This window comes from Manis javanica, chromosome 1 (assembly GCF_040802235.1).
Source record: "Manis javanica isolate MJ-LG chromosome 1, MJ_LKY, whole genome shotgun sequence".
NCBI lineage: Eukaryota > Metazoa > Chordata > Mammalia > Pholidota > Manidae > Manis > Manis javanica.
In genome coordinates, this window is record NC_133156.1 from 64602351 (window position 1) to 64615000 (window position 12650).

The 12650-nt window shown below is 35.8% G+C and overlaps 1 protein-coding gene across 6 annotated transcripts in view; it reads left to right on the forward strand.

Annotated features, from left to right (window-relative positions):
- The window catches only part of FBXL17 (F-box and leucine rich repeat protein 17), a 531544-nt gene that overhangs the window by 208426 nt on the left and 310468 nt on the right, over window positions 1-12650 (forward strand). The gene's annotated exons all lie outside the window — the stretch shown is intronic.

Consider the following 12650-nt stretch of genomic DNA (forward strand, 5'->3'; position numbering starts at 1 on the left):
ACATCGGGTTGTTATGTCTCCTCCATCTCTCAGATTCTAAGTTTATTGAAATATTTATTTCTATTTGATATAAATCTTATGTTATCTCACATCCAATTTGGTCTTCATTGTTTTTGTATGTTTGCCACAGAGTCCAAAAGTAGCATGCTTTGGATGTCAAAAACTGATAATGTAAAAAACTGGATGGTTCTGGGCATCTTTATAGTTATCTGCTTACAATGCATCTTTTGTTCTTTTTTGGTGAAAGAATGAAATGAAATCTACTTGATTTTAATAGATCTTTACAAAAACTATTAAAAAAATTTTTTTTGAGAGGGCATCTCTCATATTTATTGATCAAATGGTTGTTAACAACAATAAAATTCTGTATAGGGGGGTGAATGCTCAATGCACAGTCATTAATCCATCTCAAGCCTAGTTCTCTTCAGTCTCCAATCTTCTGAAGCATAACGAACAAGTTCTTACATGGTGAACGAATTCTTACATAGTGAATAAGTTCTTACATGGTGAACAGTACAAGGGCAGTCATCATTAGAAACTTTCGGTTTTGATCATGCATTATGAACTATAAACAATCAGGTCAAGTATGAATATTCGTTTGATTTTTATACTTGATTTATATGTGGATCCCACATTTCTCCCTTTATTATTATTTTTATTTTTAATAAACTGCTGAAGTGGTAGGTAGATGCAAGATAAAGGTAGAAAACATAGTTTAGTGTTGTAAGAGAGCAATTATAGATGATCAGGTGTGTGCCTGTAGACTATGTGCTAATCCGAGCTAGACAAGGGCAATAAAACATCCATGGATGCAGAAGCTTTCTCTCAACACAGGGGGTGGGGGTGAGGTTCTAAGCTTCACCACTGTTTTTCCCCAATTTCTCACCTGATGGCCCCCCTGCGACTGTGCCTGTCTTAGGTTGTTCCTCCCTTGAGGAATCTTACCCGTCTCTGGCTAACCAGTCATCTTCTGGGGCCATACAGGGAAAGGTAAAGTTGGTAAGTAAGAGAGAAGCCATATTGTTTGAAAAGGTTAGCTTTTTACTTCTTTGCAGATTTATGCCCTGTGGCTTCTATGCCCAGCACTTGTCTCGAGGTATCTTTACCACCTGGAGGAATTATGATACTCGGTAAATTTGATATGAGGCACGAATTCTATTTAAGGGTTGTAATTAGGAAGGAAGAAGAAAAGCTATAGAGGTAGCATATGGAAGAAAACATGGGAGGATTGATTATTTCTCTGACATATCTTCTTGTAGAGTACCTTAAGTATGTATAGGTTTTAAACTACTAACTAACTTGCGCACACATATTAACATAATAGAAATATGGTGACATAAACAAAGCAAATCTATAATTACCAGCCATCTCCACTGAAGCCAAGAAAACCATTTAGGCACCCTAGGCATTTGTGAAAATTAGTCTATGATATGATGGATATTGTCCAACTGTACTTAAACAGTCTGAGAGAAGTCAGACAGATTAAAGCAACCCATTTCTGGGATCTCTTCACAAACCCCTATGTTCTTTTAACCGTAGATAGTCTATAGTTGTAAGATTTTGGAGCGCTACAACTTGCACCCCTCCCAACTCCTGGTTGAGTTCCAGCAGTACAGATCCGGTCAAATTTGTTGTCTCACTGTATGCACATGCCAGCCTAGACATCTCCCTCCTCATTCCAATGGCAAGTCCAGGAAACGGTGGGGTGGATGCAGCCACAACCGCAGCATCGTCCGGACCCCTGTGGAGGCTTTTTGATGATCATCCCCCGGCACAAGTCCTCCAGAGAGTGCTGATGCCGGAAGCTCCTCCTCATATCGTATCTTAGTTCATTTTCTGGGTATCCAAGCTAGGCCTTGATCTTCTGCATAGAAACAAACAGACCCTTTGCCCACACTTTGACATGCCCTCTATACTACTGTGCAGAACTCATTGGAGGTCAGCACACAGGAACTGCTTTTTTTTTTTTAATCTTTAATCTACACTTGCATGAAGAATACTATGTTTACTATGCTCTCCCCTATATCAGGTCCCCCCTAAAAACCACATTACGGTCACTGTCCATCAGCATAGCAAAATGTAGAATCACTACTTGTCCTCTCTGTGTTGTATAGCCCACCCTCCCCTTTCTTCCTCCCCCCACTATGCATGCATGCTAATCTTAATACCCCCCTTCTTCTTCCCCCCCCCCTTATCCCTCCCTGTTCACCCATTCTCCCCAGTTCCTTTCCCTTTGGTACCTGTTAGTCCATTTTTGGGTTCTGTAATTCCACTGCTGTTTTGTTCCTTCAGTTTTTCCTTTGTTCTTATACTCCTCAGATGAGTGAAATCATTTGGTATTTCTCTCTCTCCGCTTGGCTTATTTCACTGAGCATAATACTCTCCAGCTCCATCCATGTTGCTGCAAATGGTAGGATTTTTCCTCTTCTTATGGCTGAGTAGTATTCCATTGTGTATATGTACCACATCTTCTTTATCCATTCATCTACTGATGGACATTTAAGTTGCTTCCAATTCTTGGCTATTGTAAATAGTGCTGCGATAAAGATAGGGGTGCATCTGTCTTTCTCAAACTTGATTGCTGCGTTCGTAGGGTAAATTCCAAGGAGTGGAATTCCTGGGTCAAATGGTAGGTCTGTTTTGAGCATTTTGATGCACCTCCATACTGCTTTCCACAATGGTTGAACTAATTTACATTCCCACCAGCAGTGTAGGAGGGTTCCCCTTTCTCCACAGCCTCGCCAACATTTGTTGTTGTTTGTCTTTTGGATGGCAGCTATCCTTACTGGTGTGAGGTGATACCTCATTGTAAAAACTATTTTAATTTTTAAGTTGGCTATCAAAGGGAATTAATCTCTCCATTTTTTCAATTTTTTAGCAGTCTAAAAAATGTTTAGTCTTATGATCTATATGCCCATTATCAAATATGTGACCTTTTCATTGACAGTTGACCATATTTGTGCATAAATTAGGATAACAGTAGAGGATAATGAGAGAAGTGAAAGATTCTCTAGCATCTAGCAGCTAAAGTCACAAAGTATAACAAAAGTCAGGCTGCTTATTAAAGTAAACTATGTTACCAACGAGATAAACTTGCTGAACAGAGATTAATTCTTTGAATTTCAAGTTTAAAAAAGTCATTTTATTGAGCATCGATAACTCAGGACACTTTCTTTAAGGAGTTAATTTTGCTCTCTGAATCTTTTGTTTATATAAAGGGGCTAGTGCATCAGTGGACACTCTAACATTTGGAGGATTTTAAATCTTAGATTATTATGACCAGTTTCTTTCAAGTGTAAAATGACATTTACAGTATGTTGCTATTTCACTTTATATGTACTAGTGTGTAGAATAGTAACCACAGACATTTCCTCTTTAAGTGAAACTTTTAAATAAGACCATTTAAAGTTATAAGACCATTTAAAGCAAACTGCTGGACCATACTGAGTCCAGCCCACAAAACTGTTTTGTTGGCCTATACAATACTTAAAAATTTGAATTAGTACCCAACACTTTAAAAATTGAAATACTTCACATAAAGATTCTGAATTTGTGCCTACTGTTGGTGTCTTGCCAGTGGGTTTCAGCCCCCGGCAAGTTTGCTATGGATTCAGTGTGACCAAAGAAACGACAGTAGAATGTTTCTTTGGGGTGAAAGGGTTTATTACCTGGCTTGTTCTCCCGGTGGTAGGTTGAGCACTAGCGTCTCTGTCTCCACCCAGAGCACTGGGCCGAGCTCTCTATATAGCATAATAATAGCTTATTGCCTAAAGGTGTGGAAGCGGTAGCCTAGCAACAGGCCAGTTACATCATCAGGTGGTTTAAGTTCGGTGAGGATCCTGGCCATAGGAACCCCAACTTCCCCACAGTTGGAAAAGTTGAAAACCTAGAATCACTGGACTCAGATTTTCCCAAATCAACAGTCTTTCCAGGATGAGGAATGGGCTTTTCTCTTTTGTCATTCTCCAGTCCTCCACTATTCCCACCAGGCATGATCCATTCTCTTATTTTATCTACTTGTTGCCATCCAGTCTACAAACTGAATTCTCCTCTATTAAAATACAAAATGTAGAGAATTGTAGATATTCCTTAATTTAAATCAAATAGCTCTTTTTAAATTGAGTCTGATAAACTATATTAATAGGTAAATAGAGTCAATTGGTCTACCTAAATTAGTTGTTCATTATTTCAGACATCAGAACTTTGAACAGCATTTCGAAGTTACAAAGGAAGACAGAATTCAGCTTCAAATTAGTTAAATCTTTCATTTTCATTGACTCCCTTCCCGAATGGAGAGCTCACTTTCACTTAGTGTTCAAACAAGAGTTATAAAAAAGTTTCCTATATTATAAAGAGAATTGAACCACTTTACTAAATTCCCTCCAACTTTAAGCTTGTGATTTAAAATGAATTTATTTGCAGTGCTTAGTATTTGATTCATAACTCCTTTGTTTATAGCATTAAGAAAAGTCTTGATGCTATTCTTTGTCTTCTCTTTTTCTGTGTATGGCTCTTAGTCTTTTAGGTGTACTTAGGTTGAAGCTGTAGAGTGACAGATTACTCTACCGCCCCTTGTAGGGAGACTGACAGCACCCTGGCTCATGTAAAACTCAATGAGGCTTTCTATAAAGATTTTTCTAACTCCCTTGATCTTCTCTGGATGTTTATTCTGTTTCTTCTTTCAAATTTCTGTTGATTCAATAAAAAACGGTGACATTTAGAATTAAAGTTCAGAGAGGATTTGAGCAGGTGTTGGTGATATAAAATATTTGCTGAGTGCCCATTGTGTTTTATTTCCAAGAATTGTTTTGTGAACATATGCTATATATTGTATTTATAAGTGTTCAAGGACTGGGTGGATAATCTACCATCTTCCTGTGAATGTCATGTCACAGTGGGCTTAGAATTTTATTTCATTTCAATCCCCTAATATTACTTAATTCTCCTAGAGACTGAGGTTTAAAGATTGCCCAAGGGGCACAAACCTATCCATTAAATCCAGCAGGCATAGTTGAATTTGAGTTTGAGAATATTTTGTTTTCTATCAAAGTTAAGTGGTCTGAAGGAGGGAAATACTTTTCACCTTGGAGTACTGATTGTGAAGTTTGAGCAGTTTTGTCTTGTAAAAGCCTGAAAACTTGGAAATAAAGAGGCGGCAAAAATAATGCTAACTACTGAAGCAGTTCCGTGTTGGTATTTATAGCAGCACTGTTCTGCCTGTTTAGGGCACAGAGCAGTCTGTCTGCATACTTTTGGTGCCTAATAATGTGGCTGAGCTGGTTACATGGCCTTTGTGAAAATGAACTTCAAAAGCTTATTTCTGTAATGTACTGCGTAGTTTTATGTTTTACCTATGATATTTATTCATATTTTCGCAAAAAGAATAATAAATGTATTTTACTGAGTTCCAGAAGGTTTCTAGGAACAGAATTGGGTCTTTCTGAGCTAGTGACACTTATTTAAGATTGGCATATTTTCTGACATTCTTTTTTATATTTACAATTATTTGCAAGACTGTCCCTAGAAGAATAGTATAGTGTTGGAATAACTATTGTTCAGGCTCCCAAACCATCTACAAAAATGATGCCTTCTTTGCCCATCTATCCCTTAGACCCTTTCTTTAAAACCATGATTGATTTTTGTAGTGCTTGTGAGGTCAGAGTGTGTAATATTTTCTCTCTCTTGTCTTTGGACCAATGATAATAATAACAGTTAACAACAGCTACCACTTATTACAGTTTGTGCCATACATTGTGCTGTGTTTGCACACGGTGTTTGATTTAATCTTCGTAACAATCCTTTGGAAGAAATTAACCCCATTTTCAAATGAATGAATTTAAGTCTGGAGAGGTTAGACAGCTCGCAGACTACTAAGTGGTGGAACCAAGACTAGAATCCATTCCCGTGTGTTTTCAAAGTCCAAGCTCTGGTGTCCCAGGTCCTTATCCTACCTCAGACCTAGAGTGACCTCAGGTCCTGATTTGCTCAGGACAGTCCCGACCATTCCTGTTGCTTTGGAATTCTGTCAGGGTTAGCTTTTGCACTGCTGCTCCCTTCTGTGTTCCAGAGTGTAATGGTTTGGGTGATAAAGTGTATGGGAATCCCACCTCAGACATTAGACTGTGCTCCATCACTGTGAACATCATTAGAATGTTACCTTCTCTTTTCCCTATGGATATCTGAGAGATACCATGTTTTAGATATCTTGCTGTATTACACAGGGTTGCAGATTTTTAAAACAGCTAATTTTGCAATAAAACACCTTTTCCTCAACAACTCCATTTGTAAATCCTCTGCATTTCTTACTAAATTCCTTGAATAAAAGTAGGAAATCTTGCCCGTATTTGTATTTTATATCACATGTGGCTTATAGTTGATATCCAAAGGAATTTCACAAATTAATTTTTAATAGGTATTTATTGAAGCATGTGATGATACACATTTATTTTTACAAATATATTATTATTTATAAATGCCCCCTGCCACTTGCAGCAAACACTTAACCATTACAGCATAAAATAGAATACTGGGTATATACTCTGAATAACTTGTCACTAAGTTAAAAAAGAAGGAAATTCATTGAAGGTTTTTAGAACTTTTGATAAAAAATACTTGCCATAACTAATTTGTACAGTTTTCCTGGGTATATGTGATTTGTCAAATAGCTGATGATGCTTTTCTGCAAAAGGTGAAATTTCTCTGATAAAATGATTTGTGCATTTGGTCTCAGATGAGATCCTTAGTGTATTCAAAATTAAAATAACTTTTTCATTGTTTGGTACATGATGATATTGGTTCTGATATTAGTTCTTTAAATACATCTAGTGACTAAATAAAAATTTTAAGGAAGTATTAGTTGGTATAAAACACTGCAGTATTTTTTTTTTATTGAAGTATCGTTGATATGCAATCTTATGTTGGTTTCAAATGTACAACCCGGTGGTTCAACAGTCACCCCTGTTATTAAATCTGCACCCTTTCCAGTGCAGTCTCTGTCTGTCAGTGTAGTAAGATGTTAAAAAACCATTCATGATATTCTCCGTGCTGTACTACCATCCCCATGACCAACGTATATTGTGATTGTGAATTATAAAACACTAGAGTATTTCACCTAGTTAAATCACTTGAAAGGAAAATCTATATGAGATGTACGTGTCTCAGCCAGCTTTGATTTTTAACTCCAATTCTGGAGATAGGATGAAAACTGGATTTGATGTGGATGAGTTTGTGTAATGATTCTCTATGTTCACATTATTTTATCTTATGGAATAATGTGAATTTTTGTGATAGTTCTAACATATAATGGTAATTTCAAATTTCTGCTTTGTCTTTGGTTCCTAGTGAACAATAATGCATAAGTAGATATATCTGCAAATTACTAATAATTAACAGGCCTTCTATAGCATCATATTATTGGCATTCCTGGATGTGTTACTATAAATGCTGCTACTGCTTTTTTGTTTTTCAGGCAATACAAATATTAATGAACAGCTTTATTAGGCATTTAATTTATGGGATTAAAAAAACATGTATTTTACCTGTTATGAAATCATAATTTGTGATCAAATTATGGAAAAGCATGGGACCCATTTTATGTGATGGTGAATGCAGTGCTGCACCCATGGATTTGAAGGCATCCTAACCTCAAACCTGTTTAAAAATTGCCAACAATGAAGAAAATCTTCATTCATTGATGAAAATGATTATAGTTTATTGACTGCTTGAACAAATTTATGACTATCCCTCCCTTCTGCATTTCCTCTGGGAGTTGTCTTATTCTTAATCCCCAAGCAGAAATGGTAATTAAAATAACTCACTGTTGTCAAAAATTTTAAATGTGTGATAAATGAAGCCCAATAAATAGTGAAAATATGAGAAAGGTGATTAAATCTGACAATTTTCTTGTAAAAGGCCCAAGATGATAAATATCTCCTGTGATTAGTTATTAATTTAGTGCAAGGGATTTTGCATTAGCCTAAAATATTTTATGAACAGTGGCATAAAGAAATATTTTAGAAGATAGGTACACACATGTTTAACTAGAGGAAAATTGCTGGAACTCAATTGGCCATAATTGAAAACGGCAGACCTGACACATCTCTGCCTGGGCTGTTCTCTGTGTGACGGCGCTCTCCAAAATTAGGAAGGAAGCCGGAAAGCTTGTAGAATGACAGAGCACTTTTAGCTTGAACCCTTTTGCCTTGTGAAAACTGAAAGGTTTTATGTTTATCATTCCTCAACTGATAAAATATTTTATTTAAGATAATGTAGAATAACTCCTTGCCTATTGAAGTCAGAAAAAGCAAACTTGTTTCATTAACATATATAGTGCACTACTAATAATTTCTTTAAAATGAATATGATTCCTTTATGTTTAAAGAAGAGAAATAATAATGGTGGTCATGATGAAGTGCTGCTTCACGTTACTGTCTGGCTGAATCCACAGCACATCACTGTCTTGGTGGCCTGTGTCATTGTGTGGCTGCTTGTTTTGTTTATGAGTCTCTCTCCTTGTAAGGAGGACCTGGGTCTGCACCTCATAGAGGGCCCACCTCAGAGAAGTCATTTAATACCTGCATGGTGAGATAATTATAAATGCCTCTTTTGTTGGGTGAAGAAATCTGCTTTTAAATTTGGCTTAAACTCTGGCTGAAATCCAGGCAACTGGTTCAAATGCTCTCTCTCTTCCAGATCTATTTATTTCCAAATAAAGTTGATACTTAATAAAGTGAGGATTTAATGTGATTGTCTGGATTAAGAAGGAACTTGCTTTATGTATTGCATGCTCTTTATCTGAAAGTCATAGCCTCAGTTTTTGAACAATAAATAGGATTTTAATGTTGAATCAGTGGATTTTGCCCTTTTAATAGGGTCTTTAGAATACTTGTAAATGCAGAAGCAGAAACTTCACTTGCCTTTCCTATGTAATGATACCTTGTGTTAGTCGAAAAGAAACAGAGGAGACAGTTACAGCTTTTTTCTGCTTCTTGGTAAGAAAAATATGGCTCTATGAAGAAAAATGTTGCAAATTTTTTTCTTAACTCTTCTTGTAGCACTTTTAAGTGCTGCTTTTTAAAGTATGTTTAATATTTGGTTAATTGCTACTATGAACCTAAACATACTGATTAAGGCCAAGTTCACATTAGAACAATTATCTGGTTAATTGCTCTGGTGCAAAAATGGGCTAAAAAATCATCAGAACATCAAGTTGTGAAAGCACTGGCAGGAGTTTCAAAACCACCAAGCATACCTACTGCAAATCACATCAGCAAAGCAATTAATTTAGGCTAATTGCTTTTCTGTTTGTTCAAGATGCACTTTGGAACTGTCTTTTGAAATCGTGGCAATTAAGATTAGTAAGCAATATAATTAAAGAATGTTAGAAAAGTCACTATTTTTCAAAAGTGATAGCTATCCCATGTGGCCCTATGTATCTATCACCCATGTAAGACTGAAATAATTGAAGCAAAATAAGAGTATTTGAGACATTTATAAGGTTTCCTTTAAAAATAAGTTAAGGAGTAGATTACCTATTCAGGAACTGTAGCATGGATTTATTATTCCCTAACTATCAATCAAAATGATCTGATTTCAATAACGTACACTAAAGTGCCTTGTTCACATAGGAGGAGGAATACCTAGCCACCAAAGGTGGCACGGGCTGGTGGCATTTTCTCTAGATGAATATGGATTTGGTTTCTCATGTGGCTTCTTGTAATGTAATCAGGATTTTTAAGTGTCACTTCATGTTACTGAAGTTTTCCATTATTGAGTATTATAATTTTGGCAGCATAAATTTGTCTAAAATTGAAACCTACTTGAGTTTCGAACTGTTTCCCTATGGAGCCATGTTGTAATAGATCCTCAGCTGAAAAAAAAAAAAAAGCAAATTTGGGAATCAGTTCTTCATTGGAAAATGTAGAAATGTCATTAGTGGGGTCTCAGCCTTTCCCCAAACTGCTTTTCTGTTGGCTGTATTGTCAAACAGCAAGGAGTTCTTCCTTTCATTTCCTCTCTTCCGTAAGGAGCAGTTGTTACCATGCAGTGTGTTTAGTGGCTATCCTGCCCCATGAAATTATTTGGACCAATAGATTATATTGTATTAAGGATTGTAGCTCTCAAAATGAATCTTTTAGAGAAATGCACATTGAGGGAAGTCCTAGTAGCAATAATCGTTTTATGACTTTTTGTGGCTGTGACAAGAAGTTCAGAAAGGTATTCCTTAAAATGAGATTGCATACAGTAAATTAAAGGTAAATTTCATGTTTTGTTTTGGCATTCTACTTTCTGCTTCTTACTAAGTATAAAAATTATTTTCTTTAATTTATTTCTCTTATCCTTAATTTGGTGTGAATCTGGGCCTAGCTAATTAAATTTATCACAAAACTTGAGTTTTTCTTAAGTGATCATTTTCAAAGAGAAGAAAAAAAGGCATACGTACTTTATACAATGATATGTTTTTCTTTACTTCTTTACAAATAGTTTCTAGAAGTATTACATACTTGATCCAGATTTCTCAGTGATACTGCTGGTGGAATATTCAGTTACAAAGCTGCTTGTCAAAGGTAAAAATATTGAATCAGATGAATATGAATTTATTGATTAGATCAAATAGAAAAGTATTGAAGACTCTTAGAAAGGAAAAACAAAGAATCCTAAATGATGGTATCAGTCACTTGAACTATATATTATTGGTCTTTCAAAATCTGTCACTGAAGCAGCAGAACAATGTTATTCTAGTTTGGAAGAAACTTAATCTAGACTTTCTTTTTGACCTTCAAAACTTGAATTCTGCAATTACTTATAGTTGAAAGATAGGATAGGTGCTAAACAATTAACCACTATTTTGCAGACTTTAGGAGATGTAAATTATTAGCCAAAAGCTTTTCCATATGCATACCTTTGTGCAATGTGACATTGCCTATCTTTCGTCAGGACATGGCATCTGTTTCTCTATCCTCTTGTTTCTGGCATGGCTTTGCAACTTGCTCTGACCTATAGAATATGGTGGAAATTATATTGTGGGACTCCCAAGCTTTGGCTTCAAAGACCTCACAACTTTTGTTTTTGCCTTTCTGGATTCTGTCACCACTTGATGAAGCCCAGACTAGTCTCTGTGGATGGTAGACCATGGGGAGATAGAGGTCTAGCCAAGAGCCAGAACCAACAGTTTCATATGTGAGTTAAGCCATTTTAGACCAGCCGGCCTCAGACAAGCCTTCAGATTCTGCAGGCCCATAAATGAAACCAGCAGAAATTCTCAGCTGAGTCCAGTCCAAATTGCTGGCCCATGGAGTTGTGAGTAAGAACTGTTTTTTTTTTTTAAATACTTGTAAGTTTTGATGTGGTTTGTTATATAGCAGTTGGTGACTGAGATTGACTTTGTAGCTGCTCCATGTTGAGAATTTTATATTCTTAGGCCTGCTATAAGAGCATTATTACTCATTTTCTCATTTAATTATTATATCAACTCTATGATACAGGTGTCATTATACCCTATTTCATAGATAAGGTAAAATGAGGCTCAGAGATGTAGAATATCTTGCTGATGATCACAGCTACTAAGTGCAGAGTGAGGGTGGAATGTAAATCTATCTGCCTGACCTTAATCCCATCTATCAAACTACCTCCAACAGCTTATTTTGACTTTAAACATACTGTTAGTTGCAATAACCAGTTAAACCTACTGTTGGAATCAATTGAATATAAGTACAAGCTAAATAGCATTGTAAAGGTATTATAATAAAACAGGTATCATTGAATAAAATAAATATTACAATGAACTAACATCTGTTTGCAGTTTGTAGTGTTCCTATTTAATCTTGAGTATTCATCTAAAAAATGCATGGAGAAAAAGGAGAGCTCTTCGGGGCTCATTTGAGTCTGAAAAGGAATACTGTGAATACAATTACAAATTAAAAAATACATAAATATAAGGCCTTGATTTTATATATATTTAAAAATAGTTTGTGGTGTTTCCTAGTATTAAGATTACATCCTTGTCAAGTTTGGGAGAAGTAGAATGGAGGAGATCCTCCCTTAGAAGAGCTGTGGCTGAGGTTTAATCACTATATTTTTGCTTTCAACATCTTCTAATAATGTCTTCTAATAATAAGTAAGGACATAACTTCCAAGGCAGATAGTCAATAACGGTACTAATACCTACCACAGAAATCCCAACAATAGAAATGGGAGTCTTTTCATTTTTGAAATGCTTTTATTTTTAATTTTAACCATCACCCTAATAATCATACATCATAAACCAGCTGATACTAGTAGGTGATTCTGACGTACATATCATAGCTCATCTTAGCATTTGACATAGCCGTGCATTAACTGGACCTGTCTCAGGGTTTTATTGCCTGCTAAATAAAGCCTGGACCATTTTCCCCATGATTTATTATGGTATTTTGAGAACTAGTTTCATTTGGGAAATACAATTTCCATTTGTTTACCTTCTAACTTGAATTTAGACTGAATTCTTACTTTTGGTTTTGATTAATCTCTATTTTTCCTGTCAGTAAATCACCAGTGTATTTTACTGTATGGATATTTTATTGTATTATACATACACACAAATAAATATCTTTCTTTATTTGAATATATGTTTGGAGAATCTTATTTTTGGGGAGAGGAAAGTTGCATTTTTT